Consider the following 23,993-nt stretch of genomic DNA (forward strand, 5'->3'; position numbering starts at 1 on the left):
CACTAAAAACTACTACTTGCGGTCAACAGCTCACTATGGGAACAGTGGCAAACTGCTCCACTTCCGCCAATCATAGCAAGGGTATTAACGAAATTGACGATGATATTGTTATTATGAATAATGTCATGGCTGAAATAGAGGATCACCTTGGAAATATCAGAACCTTGAGTTCGAGAAAACAGCTTTTGTTACTCTGGCAGGACTATATGATTATATTTCGGGTTGAAAATTTTCAAAACATTTATAAACGACATATTGAGAGAGAATACATAACTAAATCATCACCTGACACTTAAGGCTTTACGTTGACACCTAAACTCTGCGCTTCCTAGAATGTAAGCTGATTATTTTTTTAGACCTAAGCAAAACATTGTATAGGGTGATTTTTTAAGAGCTTGATAACTTTTTAAAAAAAAAAAACGCATAAAATTTGCAAAATCTCATCGGTTCTTTATTTGAAACGTTAGATTGGTTCATGACATTTACTTTTTGAAGATAATTTCATTTAAATGTTGACCGCGGCTGCGTCTTAGGTGGTCCATTCGGAAAGTCCAATTTTGGGCAACTTTTTCGAGCATTTCGGCCGGAATAGCCCGAATTTCTTCGGAAATGTTGTCTTCCAAAGCTGGAATAGTTGCTGGCTTATTTCTGTAGACTTTAGACTTGACGTAGCCCCACAAAAAATAGTCTAAAGGCGTTAAATCGCATGATCTTGGTGGCCAACTTACGGGTCCATTTCTTGAGATGAATTGTTGTCCGAAGTTTTCCCTCAAAATGGCCATAGAATCGCGAGCTGTGTGGCATGTAGCGCCATCTTGTTGAAACCACATGTCAACCAAGTTCAGTTCTTCCATTTTTGGCAACAAAAAGTTTGTTAGCATCGAACGATAGCGATCGCCATTCACCGTAACGTTGCGTCCAACAGCATCTTTGAAAAAATACGGTCCAATGATTCCACCAGCGTACAAACCACACCAAACAGTGCATTTTTCGGGATGCATGGGCAGTTCTTGAACGGCTTCTGGTTGCTCTTCACCCCAAATGCGGCAATTTTGCTTATTTACGTAGCCATTCAACCAGAAATGAGCCTCATCGCTGAACAAAATTTGTCGATAAACACATTTCGAACCGAACACTGATTTTGGTAATAAAATTCAATGATTTGCAAGCGTTGCTCGTTAGTAAGTCTATTCATGATGAAATGTCAAAGCATACTGAGCATCTTTCTCTTTGACACCATGTCTGAAATCCCACGTGATCTGTCAAATACTAATGCATGAAAATCCTAACCTCAAAAAAATCACCCGTTATAAAGGAATAAGAAATAAAAAAAAACTCTGTTTAGTAACTCACTAGAATTGAGCATCATCCTTAAGTTCTTAAAAAATAACCTTCTGCAAACCACGGAAAGTATACTCGCATTCACAAAAATTCTTCCAATGATATTCTTACCAATTTGTATGATTGAATATAAACGTACAAAAATATAAGCCAAAGGACTAAGGCACGGTTGTAATATCAAAGTAAGTTTCTGTGCATCATGCTCATTCATCAATGCTCATTTCTGTTCACGCCGCTATGTTAAATTTTTTTCCTTCATAGCTGGCTATGGTGAAATATGCTCAAAATGTGTATATGCTGGTCCGCAATAGAACCTTCTCTAAATTAAATGTTCTCTGTTACATGAAATTTACTACTGTTACATCTTCTCTAATTTATACGTTCTCTTTTACATCTACAACTGACCAGTTTAGCTGAGAACCTCACTGCTCTTTGCAATTAATTTATGAAGAATTTATCTCCTTTGATCCTCTGTCCAACGACTGTATATCGTTGAATGTATCCTTCAAGCAATTCATGTAATCCGTAATCTTCCTTGCTAATGTGCAGAGATTCACAAGAAATTTTTGAATGGCATCTTCCGGAATGGCCACAGTTGATGCTGTTGCCGTGTCCATTTTTAAAATGCCTGTAAAGAGGCAACAAGAGAAGGTGGTTTATTATAGTGAAATTAAAAAAAGAGAGGGTGTGGGCGAATGAGAAAGGGAACTAGATATAATTTGAATTTAAATACTAGTCTGACTTACATCATGTTTTCTGAATTGGTGGATCAATTCGCACGATTGTGATACCACGCCTTCGTAAACTTGTGATTTTAGATAGCCAGGGTATTATTCTCTGATTATTCCTTTAGGACTAGGAAATGCTCTGGAAAGAAGACAAACAAAAAGTAAATTAAATATAGATTTTTACTATAATAAAACTTTTACAAAACCTTAAGTATTGACTACGTTTAATATAATATTTGTTTTGTATAAAATTACGACAATGTTCTGCACTATATTTCTGAATTTTTTGAGAAAAAACGTCAATTATCTTTAACAGAGAAATGTTAAAACAATGTTTAGACAAAATTTTAATATTGATTCGGAACATAGATCGAGACCTAGAAGGCAAACTTTTTTGTGATATTGTAAGAGCCAGCGTAAACGAGAGCCAAGCGACTGAACATGTGAATACTGTTCATGATCCTGACATTTCAACAGTCAATCAGACAAACTTTGGTTTAGTTGATACTGTTTCGGTAGTTTTGATGTGAAAGATGCACTACGCTTTGGAAGCCCAGTTGTCTAAAGGATGGATAAAACAATTGAAATCGTAGAGTTCGACCTTCACATAAGCACTGTTTCGATTGTACAAGAGCTTAACATGGCGCTAAAAACCCGTTTGATACCATTTCAATAAAACTGGATATGAAAAGCTGACAACCTCAAGGTCCGAATTTTGTACCTCAACAAAATCGATCCACTTCTGAAGCAGATGATTACTGGTGATGAAAGATGGTTCACCTATGACCACATGAAGCGAAAACTGTTTTGGTCGAATTGCATTGAGTTGACGTAAACGATGGTCAAGTCAGGGTTGAAGGTTAGCAAAGTGTTCATATGTGTTTTGTGGGAGTCATCTACAATAAACTGCTCTTCAACGGCCAAACTCTGAAATCAGCAAAAAGTTAATATTTGGATAGTCTCAAAAAAGCTATCGCCACAAGTTGCCAGCTTGGACCAATAGAAGAGAAATTGTGTTCCATTAAAAGAGCGGTAGGCTGGGAAGGGTTGTCTCAGTTTCTTGCCAATACGGTGAGGGTTTCCCCGAAATTTCCCTTAAAATTGGCAACAATTTGCAGATTTTATATAAATCCGATGATTATAACTTTGCTTAATTTAAAATTGGTTGGTAATGTAAAACGATATTTTAATATATTGTTGGGACGACAAAGAAAATGTGTCGTATGAGTATATGTACATATGTACATATTTTTTTGCACGAAAAGCTATACTGAAAACGAAACAGCTATTTTTGGCATAAATTGACAGCGAAAAGTAACTGCTGCTCAAAGTAAATACAACTCTTTAGATATAAGTCTGAAAAATGTATATTTCTGTGAAAGTATCTGTTTAAAATACGGAAACAAATTTTTTAAAGGCGCTCTGTGCTGTCAAGCAGCAAATGTCTCAGTGTGTAAGAGATCATCGGGCAAAATGCCTGACAAAGACTTCCCAATCCATTGGTAATTGTTAATTGGCTATCAAAGTCGAGCGTTGGCATCTTACTTACAATATTAAGATACATCCACAGTAAAAAAATGTCACAAAATGTACGAAATTCGAATTTTGGCGTTTCAGGTTAATTTTCAACGCCGGAAAAATCCATAAACCTGTTGCGAAACTTTTCAGGTATTCAAAGCAGCAAAGCGCTAACAACTTAGCAGCAAATCGTCGTTCGTTATAGCATTCGCCAGCAATTTTCGGTATGCACCGGTATGTCTAGCATGTTAATTGGGTGATGGAGGTAAATTAGGTACGGCCACATGAATGTTGATTCCGCCTAATTCGGTATAAAGATTTTATGCTGCGATGAATGAATGCGTCGGGATTATGTATGTATGCTTCTGTGTAGTACTCGTAGTGTAGGTGTGATTTAGTGTGGGGCTGTAATGCGTGTTAGCGTGTGATTTATGCGGGATCACGTTGGGATTTTGTAAAGGATTTTTTAATATTGTAAGTGAATGAAATGTGTAGTGCTAAAAAAGCTTGCTCTTTGGCAAAAATTAGTCATATGTGTGTACATCCATATGTACTTGTATATGTAGAGCTCACGTACTTACGTTTTCAGAAACTATTGTGGCTAAAAATTTATGCGAATTCTATGAAAAGATTGCTTATTTTCTTATTTTATCTGGCGCACACAAACTTTTCTAATATATCACCATCTACGCGTATGTTTTAGATATACATAGTAGAAGTAGATATATTTGTGCGATTATGCATATTCATAAAAATATATACATAATACAATGTAAATATGTAAGGTCTTTTAATAAGCACCGAAAGCTTTTAGCCATCAAGTGCGCTAAGCTGCTTCCCCCAACAAAGCACTGTGGAGCATTTTAGAGCCAAATTCAGCCAGCACATTTGTTTGTAATTCCTTGATGGTTCAAAAGTTGAAATTTGTATTAAAATGTAGATTTTGTTACAATAAACAGAGGAAGTGAACGAGAAAAAGCAATATGCGTCTGTATTGGTGTGCCTGTAAGGGTGATTGTGTTAGCGCAATTTTCTATGGAAATCGTATCGCCTTGGACTGCAAATTAAATGTAAATTCATATTGCCAATGATTATGAGGCCAACGAGTGTATTGGACGCACTTGGTTCTTGGCGTTCTACTCACTCTAGCAGCGACACACAGTATGTATGTGTATGTGTGTTCATGCAACCGATATTAGTAGTTGGCAGCGTTGCTTGCATCTGCGCTTCGTCCGACAGCATGCCGAATGCATCTGTCTTGGAGCATGCCAAGAAGAAACCATCAAACAAGTCGACGGATTATGATTTCTTATAAAAAATAGTTCCGCTTTTAAGATTCGCTTGAAAAGGTTGTGCAATAGAGTTAAAAGGATTTAAATTTTAAATAAAAAAAAATATTACCAAAAATTAAATCTTCAGTTTTTTTCCTTCTTCCAAGTTCTAAGTTAAGGTTTTAATTAAAACACTTAAATTTCAATTAAGACAGTCCTGTAAGGAGTAATCCTGCCAACGCGGGCGCCGTTTTTAAATTAAAATATTTTTTTTTTCCAAAAATTTCAGATTTTCTTCGTTAACAGTGTTTGTTTGTAACAATAAAAAATTCTAATAAAATATTTAAATTTTTATATGAGAAGAAAAATGTTGAAACAATTTTTACCACAGGAAACACCACGTAACCCCTTAAATATTTTCAGTTCAAGGCTTTTAACCCCATCGTAACTGTCATCCCACATTGGCACTTTTTCAAATAAGAAGTCGTTGTAATATTATTATGCATAGTTTAGAATACTAACTCTTAAGCGAAAAAAAAAACAGAATTAGAGCAAGCGATCTTCTAACATCATGAAAATCGCTTGCTTTTTTGCTTGTAAATAGTTCTCATTCTTGGCGACATCTTTCCAGTTCAGGAAAAGTCGCGGCAGGCATATTAAGAAAATACTACAATGGAACTAATATAAAGCTCCATTCTATCACTTTTTTTATTTATGACCTGGACATTATTATCTTTGATGTCTTTAGCATGTGAGCTTTATTTTCTCATGCACCTTAATAAATTTTCCGATTTTTTAATATTTCCAAAGATAAAGGTCCCTTTTAGACACTCGTTGTATTCATCGCGTTTGACTTGTACGATCGCAGAGTCAAATAACACTTATCAAACTTCTGATATCAGTATTTAGTTTTTCTTAAAACATAGCGTTTTATTAGTACATAAAACTACACTTTTATCAATTTTTTTCGTAACGATCACTCAAAGCCCTGTATCTTACGATCCAATTACCCAAGAGCTGTGAAATTTAAACACTTGTCTTTTGAAGGTCAGCTCTAACTACTACACAAATGCATTCTTTTCCCTACAGGGCCTTACACACTTGTTAGTATAGATATATTATTAATATTGCATAATCCCTTTTTTTACTTTGATTTGCTATATTCTCACTTTGTTACTTCCTTTTTAAAATTCACTTCCATTCATGCAATGACTGACTCTTTTTGCCATTGTTGGCATGTGACTTGTTCGCTTGCTGCCTCGTATAGTCCAGGCATTAGCATCACCAATGAAATGGCCAATTCGATGGTTATGACGTTTCTATGGCGACTTTGTACGGATGATATTTAATTAACTTGCGAACGAGTGGAGACCGTTTCGTGTAAACTAATTAATTAATTAACGTGTACTCGTACCATGGCAAAAGGGAAAAAAGAAAAATTCAGATAAAAATACATCGAGTGGATAAAATTAATTTTCTGTGAGCGAGCGCGTGAGTCTAAATATATGCACATAATTATATTTGCCAATAAAGATTAAAGAATATTGGATTAAGATAAAATTTAACGAATTTGAACGTGTTGATTTATGGCACTTTTAAGTTGCTAGCCAAGAGATGAATATGTACATACATACATGTGTATGAATACGGGTACACATTAAGGTAAAACTACACTAAGAATCTGAAGATTAATACTGTCTAATTTTTAGGAATAATATGACACATTCGGACAGTACTTATTCGAAAATGGAAGATGGTGGGTTCCCGTCCGAGCCAAAAACTTAAAATTGCTAAAAAAATGCTTATAAAAAAAGGGTTTCAGTAACCATCTCCCTAGTGTATTTCTCAGGTGAAATTTTTAGCATAAGTTTATTAACAGACATACATATACATATTTGGTGAAGGATTTTAGCAGAGAAGGTACAGCTTCTTCATTGAAGATTTTAAAACCCACAGATAAAAACTTTAAAAATCTTAACTTAAAAACGTTAAATTGAGAAAGCGGGAAAACGCTATGAAAGACTACTTAAATCTAGGCTGGAAGCGGCTATCAATGATGCTGGCATATTCTCCGCCAGACAGCACGGTTTAAGGCCTGAAAGATCAAGCCTAGGCGCTGCCCGAAAAACGTTGAAAGTATAGAAGTCGCACAGCGTAAATGCCCAGGCAACTTGTTCTGTAGGCGATTTTAGACGTTCGAAACGCCTTCAATAGCGTGAAATGGGCGGACCTGATCGACGTTTTGGAAAAAATTTTAGAATCCCCTATTACCTCAATGCTGTGGTCCGGATCTATCTTAGTAACAGAAAACTGCTGCAACAGACTAGAGAGAGACCACGACAAATAGAATTTACGTTCGATCTGTGAAACATTAGTTATGACGGAATACTAAAATTTGTAAGGCCAGACGAATCATATATAAATGGCTAAGCGAATGACATAGAAGCAGTAATCACAGCCCGTGACACAGAGAAAGCCCAAAGAAAGCTGAATCAGGTCATGATTCAAACTTTAAAATGAATTGATTCTCATAACCTCTAGCTCGCTACAGAAAAAACAGAGCTGCTACCGCTGACGGACAAGCACATTTCTCTCGAAATAACCAAGTAAACGACTAATCCAGGAACACAAAAAATAGGAATTACCTAGGTGTAACACTGGATTCAAGATTAAGCTTTTGTGTATAAATCCAGCAGGTCACTGGAAAGACCAATGACCAATATAGGAGGGCCCACACAAGAAAAGAGATAGCTCTTAACGTCAACAACCACCAGCGTCTTACTATACGGAGCAGAGATTTGGGCAGATGTGTTAAAAAAGGAAACCCGGCAGAGCATCGCAGTCATCAGCGTTGCAGCGGCTTACCAAACTGTGTCAGGTGTTAGTCTTAAGTGGTAATGCTACCATTGACCTTCTAGCGCGCGGAAGAAAAAAAGCTTTGGGAGCTAAAGAAAGCAGATGGAATGAGAGTCGCGGCAGATGGACGGCCAGATTTATAAGTTATTTAAATTTATGGAAAATTCGCAAATTTGGAGAAATTGACTTCTACACAACACAGTTAATATCAGGGCACGGTTATTTCGGAAAGTAACTTAATAGAATGGGTAAAGTTGAAGAGCCTTCGTACCCATATAACGATGCGACAGAAGACGACGCAGAACACACATTTTTTAAATGTGTGCGATGTCCACGGGAACACATCGCTGTAACAGATTTGGTTGGTCCAATAAATGTGGACAGTTTAATTGGTGTCATGCTGGAGAACGATAAAAGCTGGGGATTTATCCTTCAATACGCAGCAATTTTGCTGTATCTATCAAATTTACTCTTTCGAGCTCATTGATACAATTTATGCTGGAGAGTGATTTAAAACTTCTGAAAATAACCGCAAACCGATGAACCAACCAATTAAGCACAAGAGCATACATATGTATGTATGTTAACTGAAATGCTTGCAGCAAAACTTTTCACCAATAAGCTTTAAGCATAAATGAGGCACCTTTGCACTCATCGGCTTTGTTGTGTGGCTTTTATTTAACAGATTTAAATTTTCTCTCAACCGAAAGCAGTCATTTTTCAATTTTCCACAATAACGCAAAACTTTGGCAGCCACTTAAATTAATAGCAAATAAACAAGGCACAGAAGTGAAGACAGTAAAATTTAAACAACTTTGAAGGCGATTTGGGTGTTTCGCCGGTGTAGCTGAGTGGCACAGTGCGCCAGTGATGCTCAATTAATAAAAAAAAAATTAAGGAGCACTTGTGAAATATTATATAAATTATGTATTATTTACAGTACAGATACTTGAGCTCTCAGGATGCCACACAGAGTTTGGTTGCTGCAACATAATCGAATAAAGCTACGATTTGTGACCCTCTACACCTCACCTAGTATAACAAAGGTGGAATTCCATATAGTGTAAAATTTAATGGCTTGGAATTTCCATGCAACTACAAGCAATTGCGCACAAGGAACAAGTACTTGACTCCACGTTGTAAGCACGCTCATCAGCTCTCCGTATTCGTTGTGGCATGCTGTTGGCCGCCCTAACAAAGTGAGTGAAGTAAGGCTTATTGCTTAAGCTGCGTTGCAATGTATTCCAACAAATGCAAAACCTTTCTGCCACACACAGCTGCAAAGTGCTATGCTTTGTTGTTGCAGCTGCCACCAACAAATGTGGCAACAACACACGTTGCTCGGCAGCATTGAGTATAAAATCTAATTGAATTGCTGAGAAATTTCACTACAACGGAGCAATTTCAATGGCAAGCAGGAGAGCAAGACGGCAAAGTGCCTGCCACAAACTGCTGCAAGCCAGCAAAACTACCAAATACCAAGTCGGTACTAAGTGCAAGTGCCCGCTATGGAATGCCTGGGCAGCCTATAAATGTAAATACTGAAACCAGTTTTGCAACACACATATACATATACACATATCTTTGTAAACAAGAATACTTTCAGTTGCAATAAGAATGTGGCAGCAAGCAGCATAATCCAAAATGCCACAGCGTCTAAGATGCGTAGCACATAGAGGTATGTAGGACCATGCCACTAAAGCTGCCAAGCCACATCTTACCAAAAATAAGCGCACACAAATAAAAAGGTAATAAAAGCAGAAAAGGAACAGAAGAAGAACAAAGCGCGTCGTCTGTCGCGTGGAACTGTGAGTCTGGCGCTGCGCATCATGCATCTTGGCAGTCAACTTTTCTACCAAGCATACATGTGGCATACAACAAAAGCGCTGTGGCGGTTTGCAAAGTTCCTACGCCGGCTGCAACGAATTAGAATTCGTGCGAATCTCAACTCAACTTCCTTATTCGCATTTCAATTTCATTTGGCCGTCATTATTGCCGCTTGGCTTTCGATTTCTTGTTCTACCATTTGCGTATGCTTAACTTTATATCTTCACTTTTCGATGCAATTGTGTGCTTGATGGAATTTTTTGCGATCTACTTTAAGTTGAACAGTTGAGGTAGCACTTTGTGTGGGCTACAGAGCTCTGGAGCTGCAGTGTTCTTTATTTGGTTTTCTTACGAGCATTTTTTTGGTTCTGTCTTAATTTTGTTCTGCTCTTGCTTTCCTCTGCTTTTTTTGTTTTTATTTGCTCTCTTTTATTTTCATTTGGTTCTGGTAATGCAACTTTAGTCACTCAACCGAAAACTTATAAACTTAAGCGCAGCTCTGGTCGCTGTTACAAACTTAGCTCATTTTGCTGGCTTCCTTTATTGATGAACGCGCCTCTTTGACTGCCAGTCGTATATATACGAAAATGTTTTTAGATTCCGCTATAATGGCCGATTGACGGCTGACTATCTGGCTGCTCAGTTCATACATAACAAAGTACAGGGTTTGACCGGAAAGTAATAGGACTGATTTTCTTCCGCCGCCATCAGAGGGGATCCAGCGTGCACCTTGGCTCTTAAGGCTATTCCGGAGAATGCCTTCCGTGACGGCTTCAATGCTTGGAAATCGCGCTGGAAGCACTGCATCGACGTTAATTAGTTTTTAAAGAATTGCAACGATTGGTTCAATATTTTTTTTTAAATCGACTCAGTCCTATTACTTTTCGGACAAATCCTGTACTCTTATAAATAAGTATAGATCTGAAAAACGTGTCTAACAGCGCTTCCTCTTCTACCACGAATAAATAGTCTACATTTCATCGGCATGTATTATATTTTCCACTTCTTTACTGTTAGTAACTTTCAGAAATTTTCTTTTGTTTTCATTTACATCTAATTCTCATTTTTTTCATGTACATCTTCTAATTCTCATTCATTCCATTCGTTTCAAAATTCGCACATTAATTTCTCTCTATTTGTTTCATATAACGAGTACTCTTTAGCATGGTCTTTACGATTCTCATCAGCAGTGCCCATGAATTTCTTGGACAGGTCATTTTATAGTCAACCTCTAAACTCTTGGCATCCGCTTTACCCATCAGTACCATCCAGTACTACTAGTGTGTAGGTATGAGTTCAACTCTGTCGTCCGGTCGTCTATTTGGTACTTTTTTTACTTTCATGCTTATTTTTTTATTGTTTTCTTTGCCACCTCTCTTCTCCTGTCACGCTTTTTTTTTGCGATTTTATCTAAGTCAATTCCTTATTTGAAAATCTCAAAATAGACTTGTAGCACCGTCTCACGTACACAGATACATATTGTAGTATTGCCATCCTTCCTCTTCTTATTCTTTAACATTTGAAGAGCGCATAATAACCAGCGGCGATGCAAAACTCCCGTCTTACGTCTGCCACAGGTCCAGTTGTCACAAGTTGTGATTGTCGTTAGCCAAGTTATGTATTCGGCGCTGACTCTTTGAATGCACAAAAGCGTGGAGATGCCATTCAGGCAGACAGAAGACTTTGTGGCATTGTCCGCAGCTGCAGGCGCTGTACGCCACTTGCAAAACCCCGAGCTCACGACATGCACCGCTGCAACACAAAGTTGCTCCGTGCTGCCGATGGTTCCCGGTTCTTATTCTCTATGTTCTAAGTGAGTCTGCACGAATTTTATGGATGCAAATCAAGTTGAGAGAACATTTAAAATAGTGAAATTAATAGAATGTTCGCCAGTCATCGAACCGGTGTGTGTTTTTGTTGCCGCTGCTGGAGTTTGGTTTGTGTGTGTGCTAGACCTTGAGGCATATTCGCAGTTATGTGGCTTTATTTGTGGCAGAGAATTTTCAAGTATAAAGACTTGCATTCCTTTCGTTGGTAATTACGTTGCAGTTAGTCGGAGTAAAGAAGAAAAGTCTTCTATTCACTCAGTGTTCAATTGAGAATATGAAAATTTAATTATTTTATTAATTTATATGATTTTTTTATACTTGAAGTTAACCAAATTTTACTAGAAAACGTACGGAGACTCTTTTCAATATTCAATCCTTTCCATTGCTAAGTGTCAACTACTTAACATTACTAAGTGTTTAAATGAGTTAAGCATCCGCCCACTCTACCCGAAAAAACTGGCGCACCTTAATAAAACAGCTCAGTTCACCACAGCAGATGACACTAAAACAGAACTCACCACATCTGTAAACCAACCCACTCCGCAAAAGGATGGACAAAAAAAAAGCGGACACACTTCGTTACAGACAGATCACACATCAACATACGCTTTTCGTCACCGATCTCGCGCTACAATTTACAATTCGTTCGATACATACTTTTCAACCATCAACGTTCGCATAGACACTCTGCCGTGTCGACACCTCACGATACCTCCAATTAAAAAATCCAACCACGATCCGTGTCCTCTCGATCGCCAGCAGCAAATTGTTCCCGGATTTGGAGTACCGCCGCCTCGCCCGTCGATATAATATTTAATAATAATATTTAATAATTAAAATTTAAATAAAATTGTTGAAAACCCAAATGTATAATAAAAAACCGGATGTTTTTATTTAATTTATGTATCGAGTATACATTTAAGACATGGTCCTTCGAGCCATAGTGACAGGCACTATGGAGTTTTAGACGAAACAATATAAAAGAAAATCCAGTGCAGTGCGGAGAATAACAGTGGCGAAGCATCAAACAAAAAAACTGTGTGCAGTGAAAAAACTAGTGCAGCAACTCAACCAGAACAAAAATCAAAAAACAATAACATATACATATACTTATGTATATACATATAACTAATAAACAAAAAAATCAACAGAAGCTGCAGTGCAGTGAACAAACAAAACAAAAAACAAAGTGCATTGCAAAGAAAAAGCTACCAAGCAATTTAAGAAAACAAAAAACACGGTGAAGTGACAAAAGTAATAACTTTACATACGTTTGTAACATAGTATGTATACAACAAATAGACAAACAAACAAAAAAAAGCGCGAAGATTAAAAAACAAAAGTGCAGTGCCCCAAACAGGAAAAAAACAACATACGTATACAAACAAAAAACAAAGAGTCAAAAGTGCAAAAATCAACAAAGTTCAGTGACACAAAACGAAAAAAATATACTTGTATATACATAAATACGTATATAACAACCAAATCAAAAGACCGGAGCACAACAAGGAGGAAATTAATTTCGTTCCAACAAACAAAAACAAACGTGGCACGAAACTCCCAAACTAAAAATAAAAGACATAAATTAAAAGCAAGCACTATTCGGGCGCGAAACCTAAAAGAAAAAAAAAACAAAACCAAAACTAATAACCGGGCGCGGGCAAATCTACCAATCTACTCTTACCTAATTGCAACAACACGCACAAGGAGCCAAGCAGGTGGATACAAGAGGAAAGGAAATGGAACAAAACGATCAGGCATACTATCCATAACAATATACCCTATAAAACTAAAGTGAGCGTATTCAGTTCATTTATTTTAAATTGTCATGCATATATGTATGTAAAAATTAGGTGCTTTATATAGACAATATTATAACGTTAGTAACTATTCCGTTGACTAGTTTAATACGGTTAACTAACATTTCGGATTTAACGCAAATAATCTGGCCTTATATATATTCACTTATACATACGAGTATATATATATATATATGTACTTATATAGCAAAATACAAAATAAGCAAAAGAAAATTTAAAACACAACCAGCAATATCAACAAGCAAAACAAAATGCAAACATACATACATATATGCTTATTAAGACACAATATATAAAGTATATACATACATACATAATAAATGCACTTGCTAACATTTCTTACACAAACTTACGGCATTCAATCTGCATTACAAAAACAGATCATTACAAAACAGAAACAAAATAAAAATATTACCAAAGTACATACAAACACAAGTGCAGGAACATACCTGAAAAATTAATCATTTCGTTTTTGCGCTCTTTTCGCAGTGCTAACATATGAACATTTATATATGAGCACAACAATATAGAATCCGCCTATCTCTTACCCTACACTAGGAAAGGGCAAATTATTAAAAAAAAAAAAGTAATTTTAAAATTCACTTACTATTCGGCGGTAAAGTCAAATAAAATTTCATTATTTTTAACTAAAAACTATAATCAAATCGCGGTTAAATAAAAACTGTGGGCGCACATATTAATATATTCAAAGTCCACATTGGCAATATCCCGCAATACCTCTTGCATAAAAACAAAAAAAAGTTTAACTCGCATATCATAGCACGAACATTTCGTGCATACTTATGCACATAGCGAATTGATCTCCTCAGCGAGCTCTCAATTGCACAAAACATAAGTACCTTCATAAGCACATACATATTTACATACACACAAGTCCAAGTATTAGGGTGTACCTAAATACTAACATAAGGACGTAAAAGGTGGTAATAAAGTAAAAGTGCGGATATTTTCAAACTCAAAACTAAAATAAAATAAATAAATAATAGTATTTTACAAAAATGGTTAACAACAACAATAATCAAAATACACCTGCAGGAGCTACACGCCCAAAACAGGTTGCTAAATTTATTTCAGAAAGTGACAGTTTAACAAGATACTGCACTAGATTTGCCTCTTCACCGATTCAAGAAAACTCTGAATCGTTATTAGAAATAAAAAGCCAAAATCTTAAAAATTTCTGGTCTCGTCTCCAAGCGGCTCATGACGCCATAGTAGAATCTGACGATTCAAACGTACCACAAAATTTGAAACAATCGGCTTACGCAATATATGAAAACTGCTTAGACCAGTATGAAGAAACAAAAGCGATGATCTTCGATCAATTAAAACTCATTAAAGCAATTGCACCTACTCCCCACAGTGGAGTAGAGCTGCCACAAATAGAAAGTCAAAAGGCAAGTTCCGGCATCCACCTCGAGTTGCCGCCATGTGACACAGAAACATTCTATGGAGGTTATGAAGAATGTCCCTTCCGGGACATGTTTACAGCCGTTTACATCAACCAGCCAGAACTATCAAAAGCACAAAAATTGTATCACCTACGATACAAGACAAAAGGTCAAGCAGGCGTCATAGTAAAACAGTTCGCTCTTAATGACGATAATTTCAATTTGGCTTGGGAAGCTCTAAAAGCTAGATACGAAAATGAAAGAATACTGGTCGATAAACAAGTAACGACACTACTAAACTTGCCTAAAATCAAGAAAGGAACAAGTGAAGAATTTGTAACACTACAATCCACTGTTTCTAATTGTTTGTCGACTCTGTCGACACTAAATATTCCCACAGATAGCTGGGATCCAATTCTGGTAAACATTTGCACCGCCGCATTACCAGAAAAGTCGTTACTTCTATGGGAGCAATCGCTCTCATCTCGAAAAAAGTGCCCAACGTGGCAACAAATGAAAGATTTTCTCACCACCCAATATGAAATTGCGGAGAGGTTAGAAGAAAACATAATAAAAAATAAGAACATTAAACACGACTTAAATGCAAGCTTCAATAGACCCCAAGCTAGAAGCAAAAACAAATCAAACATAATTTTTAACAAAACACAATCGTTCACCTCCGAACAGAAAAAACATACGTCATGCGAACTATGTAAAAGAGGGCATAAACTTAAAACTTGCGAGAAGTTTAAAAAATTAAAAGTTAATGAACGAAATAATTTTGTCAGGTCAAAACGACTTTGCACAAATTGCCTGTCACATGCGCACACATATAAAAATTGCAAAAGCAAATTCAATTGCATCTATTGTCACAAAAGACATCATTCAATGCTTCATTACAGCATATATCCCATCTCACCCCAAAGAAGCGCTTATACAAAAAGAACCACGGGTTCAACTTCAAAAGCAAATACAGAAAACCAAAATACTAAATACAGCCAAGAGACACCATGTTGCTCAAAGGCGCAAAAAGTTCAAACGCTATACAGCGAAATACAAAACGGACTAGTTACAGAACTGGTCACCACCATACCAACTCAAGTTGAGTATAATAAAAACAAATGCCTTAATTCACAATTAAGTAAATCGCAAAGGTTAAAGAAACTTCCGTTAACAAACAAAACTATAAAAGATCGGTATTGTGAGCACTTCTCTAAAGCCACAACTACTCGATCAAATAATGGCCGGTACGTCGTACGACTACCACTAGAGCCACAATATTCCAACAGTCCACAAATTGGTATAAAAAATAAAGTTAGAGTTACCTCTGACAGTCCATATATTAAAAGGACATACAAATTTTCGGCCCCGCAGGATGGCTTTCGCCAATAATGGAAAAACAAAAAAAAATAATCTGAACAAATCCTAGAGCGGTGGCGCACTACTACTTACTTGTCAAATTAGTGCATACGCACTTAAATATTACATATACAAAATTTTTCAAAAAGTCGAAAAATCTACACATTAAATACAATGATGCCCCATTGCGGCACAAATTTTCAAATATAAGAAAAAAAAAAATCAAAAAGGAAATTAAGGGATCACAATACTCCCAATGCGATACATTAACGCACCTCCGCTTACAAGGCTATGGTCGCTTTTATCGCATCTATCTAAGCGCTCCTCATATAAGTGAGTTATGGAAATCAGCTATACAAAGCTTCAAATTAAGTATACAAAATTATCTTCTCCACGAATCGAAGCCGTTCGCAATCACCGGCCACTCTCTCGCAAGATCCCTCTATTGGCACAGCCCTCACTCCAGGGCTAGGGAGTACCCATTCTGGCCATATCTGAGCCAGGCGTGGAGTCACTATCCTTCATAAGCCAAGAATAAATTAAATGCAAACAATTGCCGATAATACAGAAAAGGCAAATACTAAGCAACCGGTATACCATACCGATGAAATAATAAATTTAAAAAAAACCGCAAAATATAAGACCTAGCCATATGCACCTAAAATTAAATAAATAACAAATATTATGTTTAAAACCAAAGGCATTTTCTGGATTTACAGCATGTATTCTGCGCCCTCGGCAACTCTACGAGCCGAAATACATGCAGTAGCATATATGTCCATACGCAATACTAAGTAAAATATTTGCCTAGGGGGCCCAGGATGTTTAAATGAGTTAAGCATCCGCCCACTCTACCCGGAAAAACTGGCGCACCTTAATAAAACAGCTCAGTTCACCACAGCAGATGACACTAAAACAGAACTCACCACATCTGTAAACCAACCCACTCCGCAAAAGGATGGACAAAGAAAAAGCGGACACACTTCGTTACAGACAGATCACACATCAACATACGCTTTTCGTCACCGATCTCGCGCTACAATTTACAATTCGTTCGATACATACTTTCAACCATCAACGTTCGCATAGACACTCTGCCGTGTCGACACCTCACGATACCTCCAATTAAAAAATCCAACCACGATCCGTGTCCGCTCGATCGCCAGCAGCAAATTGTTCCCGGATTTGGAGTACCGCCGCCTCGCCCGTCGATATAATATTTAATAATAATATTTAATAATTAAAATTTAAATAAAATGGTTGAAAACCCAAATGTATAATAAAAAACCGGATGTTTTTATTTAATTTATGTATCGAGTATACATTTCAGACACTAAGTTTCTATAAAACGTCATAGGAAATTACTGGAAATATTCAAAAATAGACGACATTTTCTCGACCTTCGAAAAGAGGTATTTTTGATCCAGCGTCCATGATGAAACATCTCCAAATGGGTTTATGCCGGGGCTCGAAATATGAGTGTTTGCGGATCGAAAAGCCACAAACCAGATCGATCATGTTGTGATAGACTGAAGATACGTCTCCAGTGTTTTAGATGTGCGTGCGCTCCGAGGTCCGAACATCGACTCGGATCACTATCTTGTTGCAGCCAAGATTCGCACCCACCTTTGTGAAGCAAAAAATTAAGAATTTTAAAATTATGAACAAAGTCTTACTGTTTATTTCTCATAAAAGCATTAGGTACTGGAAAACAAACCTAAGCTATAATTGTCATTTATGAGCCTATGAAACGTTTTTGTGCCATTTTCTGTAAATGTCTTATGGGGGTATTTTGGTCTAGACGCATGAGCATTATATAAAGAAGACTGTGCCCAAAAAATAAGGTGACATTATATTTATTTTGAAAATTCTTTATTTATTCTTCCAAATCAATTTCATCCCCTTCAAAGTAATCTCCTCCCGATGCAATGCACTTATGCCAACGCATTTTCCAATCTTCGAAACACTGGTCATTTTCCGGGATGGCCTTGAGTTCCGTCTTCGCTGCGGCTTGAATCTCCTCTATCGTATAAAACGGTGTCCCCGGAGCGGTCTTTTGAGCTTGATGAACAGCCAGAAGTCGCACGGCGCCAGATCAGGTGAATACGGTGGTTGCGGAACGATATGGGTTGAGTTTTTGATCACGAATTACGAGGGCAGTATGGGATGGTGCATTATCGTGGTGTAAAAACCAAGAATTGTCTTTCCACAATTCCGACCTTTTCGAAGAAAACAGTCAACATGACCTTTGGTTTTTGAGCGACTTTGGCGCGATTTTTTTGGTCTCGGCTCTCTTTTGGCACGATATTCGCTCGATTGATCGGTTGTTTCGGGGTCGTAAGCATAGATTCAAGTCTAATCACCAGTTATAATGCATTTCATGACACCCTGGTAGTCGGAAAGCATCGTTTCGCACGCTTCAACGCGACGCCTCTTTTCCAAAAAATTCAATGTTTTCGGTACCAGTCGAGATTTGACGCGCTTGAGGCCCAAAACATTCTTCAAAATAGTATTGGCTGAGCCTTTCGATTTGCCAACTTCATCAGCAAGGTCTCTAATAGTTAATCGACGGTTTTTCAACACCAAATCTTTGATTTGTTGAACGTGAGCTTCGTCGGTTGAAGTTGATGGTCGCCCTGGACGCTCTTCGTCTTCGATACGTTCACGGCCAGCTTGGAACTCACTATACAACTTGTAAACATTTTTTTTAGACATAGCCTCATCACCAAAGGCATTCTGCACCATCCTCAACGTATCCGCAGCAGAAAATTGATTCTGTAAACAAAATTTAATGCAAATTCTTTGCTCAACAAATTTCCATATCGCAAAAAACGAAAAACTCACTTTTAGCAGCTTACAAAACGACACGTATCTCAAACACTAATCAATATTTTGACATGAAATTTGACATAAATGTGACTGACAGTACTACCAACTTTAAAAAATAATAATTCTCCAAATCCTTCGACGCGCGCAGTTTAAATTCAAATATCACCATATTTTTTGGGCACAGTACCAAGTTTCAAAGGAATCGGTTCAGTAGAACTTGAGATATCATATCAATCACCTCAAAAAAAGTAATTTCGAGAAAAACGCGCTTAAAGTTTAGGAGACAAAATCGGCTGTATCTCCGAAAATAAGTCGAATTTTGAAAAATCCTTTCAAGGTCATATTTTTGAAAGTCTAAGCTTTCAAAATATGCAAAAAATCGATTTTTTTCAAAATCCCCCTTAAGGGGGTATAAGGCTGACTAGCAAAAAAAGAGGACCTTGGCTATCAGAAGACTTCTTTAATATATTCGGAGGTTTGACATTGCCTGCTTGAGATCCAAACAGAATGAGGACCAGAAACACTTTATATCGAATTAAGTTTTTAATTGAGGCTTAATCTACTTGTCTTGGCCAAGCTTGTACAATAGAAAATTTATACTATATATTAAATTTTAGTTAGAGATTTTAGATTAAGAGATTTTTATTTTAAATAAGAAAAATTCATAAAACTGCTACTTATTCTAACTTCTTATTTTATAAGTAAAATGTAAGAAAGTTACACTAATACTTTCCACACAACTGAGGCACCTTAGGGAATTCAAATGCTAATAGAAATCAATGAAAGGCCAGTGGACGTCATGGCGTATACGTAATATCCGCAAAGAATTAATTTAAACGCAACAACTACGCACGAAAACAAGAACAATAAGAACAAAAGCAACAATAATAATGAAACTAGACTAAGCACAACACTAACAACAACCACAGCTACAATAACACAAAAACAGCGACTATAACGAAAACAACTGAGCACTACCAAAACACTAACAAAAGTAAAAACTACAACAACAATACTAAAAGCAATCATAACGCATGCAAATGAAAATGTGTATTAAACTCAAGCAGGAAATTGCATATTTCATACATTTAATGCTAAAATATTTGCATATTTCCCGTTGCAGTGGAAAGCGAGTGCGCGAGGATTTTCAATAGGCTCACATGGCGATGCCAATGCAAAAAACTTAAATTATGCATAACGGTAAGCGAAGTTGCTTTTTATTATTCGGCGCGCTTGTTACTCGACTTTTTCACGGATTAAAAACTGCCGTTGCACACACATGTTCTTATACAAGAACTGTAAGCTGTAAGAAGTGCGGCGCTTTGGCACAAAGTGTTTCCGGTTCTGCTTTGTTTTCATTTGTGTTTTACATCATTTTTGTACGCACGCTTTGTAAACTTCGAAATACAAACACACGCACACATGTGTATATTATGTCTTGTGGCTCGCTCAAAGCGCTGGTTTTAGTTTTGAAGCACGTTTCAGCGCTTAAGCCAGTGGTTCCCAAACTTATTTTGTCTACCGCCCACTTTGAGAATAAATATTTTTTTAGCGCAACCATTTTTTCGCCTATTTAAAAACCACTATAACTTCAAATTAATTATTGTGACCTATATATGTATATTAACGGAGAATTCTAAACGAAACTTTTACTATAAACAGCAACTTGAAACCTGAGCGCAGTAGGTAACATACAACGGTGCTTAGGTCTCAAGTTAACTCTTACGGGCTCCACCTGCCAACAGGAATGATTGTTGAAACACAACTTTATAGTATTAAAACAGAGAATCTTTTATTAAAAATAAAACTAAAATAATCGATCCATATATAAAAACTAATGTGAAGGATGAATCTGAAGTTGTTTAATAAGTTTGTTAATATCAGGTTCCAATTTACTCAAGAACAGTCGCAAGTCGCCACGTTCGGTAACAAGCAAACGATTTCTATTTTTAGTAAGCAGTGTTGTCACAGCACTAAATCCACGTTCACACAAATATGACGATGGGAATGCTATCAAGAATCGTTGAACGATTGACCACAATCCAGGGTACAATTGTGAGATCGATTTTTGTAGCCAAAATTCTTGGTAACCATTTTTGAACTTGATTTTTATTTCCTCGTTTGTTGACAATTCTATAAATTCTTCTTCCAGCTGAGGTAACATTGCTGGGTTGACATTTGAAAACGGATCCAACACCCAGTCGGTATTTCCAAGTTCAAAATGTCCTGGTATCGTTCGGTGAAGTCAATGTGGAGGTTTTCCAAATATTAGCAGTAGGCAAACAATTCGTCGTTACTGCATGATACTGATAAATTCGGAAAATTGTGAAACTCGCGTCTGCCCAGATTCTTTTTATGTAGAAGCAGTTTGGCTGCGAAAGCAGCAACGACGTTTTTTGTTTTAATTAAATTTAGTTTATCGCCTTGCAGTTGGAGATTCATGTCGTTGAACAATTTATACAGGTCTGTCATGTAAGCTATATCATTCTTTGATGTTATGAGCTTGTCTTGAAATTCTGTATCTTTAGTTTCCAAGGACTCTATAACAGAGTCATACTGGTTGTAGAATCGAGTCAGACAATTGCCTCTTGATGGCCAACGAACTTCAGTATGAAACAACAAACGATTGAAATCCTCGTCATTAGTTACACAAAGCTGATGAAATAATCTATCATTCAAAGAGCTGTTGCGGATTTTATTGACTGCTTTGATGACATATTGCAGTGATTGAAATAGTTTTTCACTTAAGTTTCTCGCAAATAAATGTTGTCTATGTATAACGCAATGTACACCAATGACATCTGGAATTTTATTTTTTAACGGTTTCACCTTTTGTATCGGATTCTAAATTTCTAGCAAATAATAGTTCTTCTCATATTTTCTCATCTTTAATAAACCTCACGTAAGACAACAACAATGATTCAGTAGTTGGTAATACGTTTAACTTCGCGAGTAGTGTAAAGGAGGCGTAAGTAATGCTCATCTATTGCGTGCGATTATTATATAGTAGTCCAAAAATATGAATTCTTTTTTTTCCTAGAAATACATTTGTAAAAAAGGATCTTTCTCCTTTTCGCATTATCTTATTTTTCCCTGAAATACATTTGTAAGAAAGGATAAAGATCCTTTTTTATTTTCCACATAAAAGATTTAAGGAGTTCAAAAGCTCAAAACGTGCGCTACATCAGCTCGGACCTTCCTACCCTACACCTTTGCGCAAATGATTATATTATGATAGCAAATGCCCACATACAGATTTGACAATGACAATTACAATACGTTTGACAGCTAGTATTCTATAAATTCTATCCTGTCGAGATGCCCCGTTATGAAATGGAGCGACCGATTGACATTATTTTCATTTTTTCTATATTCAATAAAATAGGAGAGATATATGAACTACGTGGAGAGAAATATAGAACCGAGTTTGAGCAATCTTTTAAATCATATTAGTTGATGTTCACAAGTTGTTGTTGAGAGTCGAGAGCACATGTAATCGTTGTCTAAGAAGCCTCCTAGCTAAATAAAATTACAAATAACCCCTCAGGCCTCAACACAACACCGCCATTCTCTTTCTGGGTCTCTTACCGCCCCCCTTGACACTTGCAGGGCCCACAAGGGGCGTTATCGCCCACTTTGGGAAACACTGCTATAAATGAAGTAAGGAGGTGCTGTATACGCGTGCTTTTGAAGTAAAGCTGTGATTCCCTCGACAGTTTGTTACAAGTAACTAGAAGGTCTCCGGATTTCTATTTCGCGAAAGACTGTCAAAATTAATTGGGAAATGTTTTCTGCCTTTACATTAAGTTTAAAGACTAAAATAGATGGAAAAAATGATGTTCTCATGACAGTTTGGGCTTTTTCTGAAGGTTCCGGTTTGCAAAAAAAATTCTGGTCACTTTCATATGATATTTTCATAGAATACATCTAGAAACAACCCTTTTTCGTTTTATAGAAAGTTAAAAACTAAGCTGTGATTAGTCAACATAAAGTACATTTTTCTTCAAATACTGGAACTTTCACAATCTGGGTGTCAAATATAGACCGTAAAAACCCGTCAACTAACGCATTTTTATTCAAATATCTTAAATTTTACTAGAGCTTTTTCAGCAAGGGTTACATATTATTGATATATCATTGAAAAGGCGTTTTACTTTGTCCTTTGCTGGTGCTCATACTTTGAAAGTTTATTTGAAAGCGATAATCTCAACATATCAGAGATAATTGTCTAAATTTGGCTCAAAAACTATTTTTAAACATTAATTATTATATATTTATATTTATTTTGTTATAAGGTGGACAACAAAATTCACATAAGTTTTTGATCAGTTTTCTCTAAATCCCCAATTTGTTAATTAGCGCTGCGTTATCTTGAATAATTTTTAATTGTTCAACACCTTTCTCAGCGAGCCAGCATTAATTATTGTTTTTTTTTTTTTTTTTACGAGGAGAAAGGTCAGTGTGCGAACTAAACCTCCTACCGTCCTGTACGGATATGAATGACTTAAGTGTAAGCACAAAATTGTTCATTAATCTCAAATATTTGACAGCTTCAGCCAGATAAATGAAATATAACACTGACACGACAGCCAAATCACGACTGAATATATTTAAATATGCGTGTATGGTCACTGTGGCCCCGTAGGAAAAATTTGCTTAAAAGCTTGGAGGGAATTTTTTGATTTTCCCAATACTTATTCTGGTAAATGGAGGTAAATTCATAGAATTCTACAATGTTAGAGGAAACTGAAGACTACAAACTTTTATATTAGCGAATAAATGATAATGTGAAAAAAAGAAATTATTTTTCAGTTCTTTTGTCACTTTCACGTCGCCACTTCACTGCGTACTCGGATGCCACATAATTAAACACTCATGCCACAATTAATGACTTTCGTAAACTCACAGCAATAAAATTTATTAACTTTCAAGTAATTTTTTCACGCGTGTATTAAGTTATTATCAATGCTTTTCAACTCGATTAGGCATGGGACTTTTGCTGACTTCCGCTGTCACATGAGGACGTGTAGAGACAAAAAGTCCGACAAACTTCTTTTGACACAGCTGACAATTGCTAAATAAATTATGGATGATAAAATTATTAGTTACTTTTATTTGTAATAGAACTTTTATTTAATAAAAATTTATTTGCAATATTCGTTTTTTTGAATATTAACTATAAAACGCTTAGTAGCTCTGTGGGATT

At 36.5% G+C, this 23,993-nt stretch overlaps 1 long non-coding RNA gene across 1 annotated transcript in view; it reads right to left on the reverse strand.

The window, feature by feature from the left end:
- Positions 1-1,308: 1,308 nt before the first annotated feature.
- Positions 1,309-23,993, reverse strand: part of LOC125778942 (uncharacterized) — a 28,813-nt gene continuing 6,128 nt past the window's right edge. Inside the window, exons 3-4 of the long non-coding RNA XR_007423043.1 lie at positions 2,088-2,208; positions 1,309-1,969 (exon numbers count right to left, since the gene is read on the reverse strand). This is a non-coding gene — a long non-coding RNA (uncharacterized LOC125778942). The remainder of the gene's footprint in view (positions 1,970-2,087; positions 2,209-23,993) is intronic.

The sequence above is a fragment of the Bactrocera dorsalis genome, chromosome 5 (genome assembly GCF_023373825.1).
Source record: "Bactrocera dorsalis isolate Fly_Bdor chromosome 5, ASM2337382v1, whole genome shotgun sequence".
Taxonomy (NCBI): Eukaryota; Metazoa; Arthropoda; class Insecta; order Diptera; family Tephritidae; genus Bactrocera; species Bactrocera dorsalis.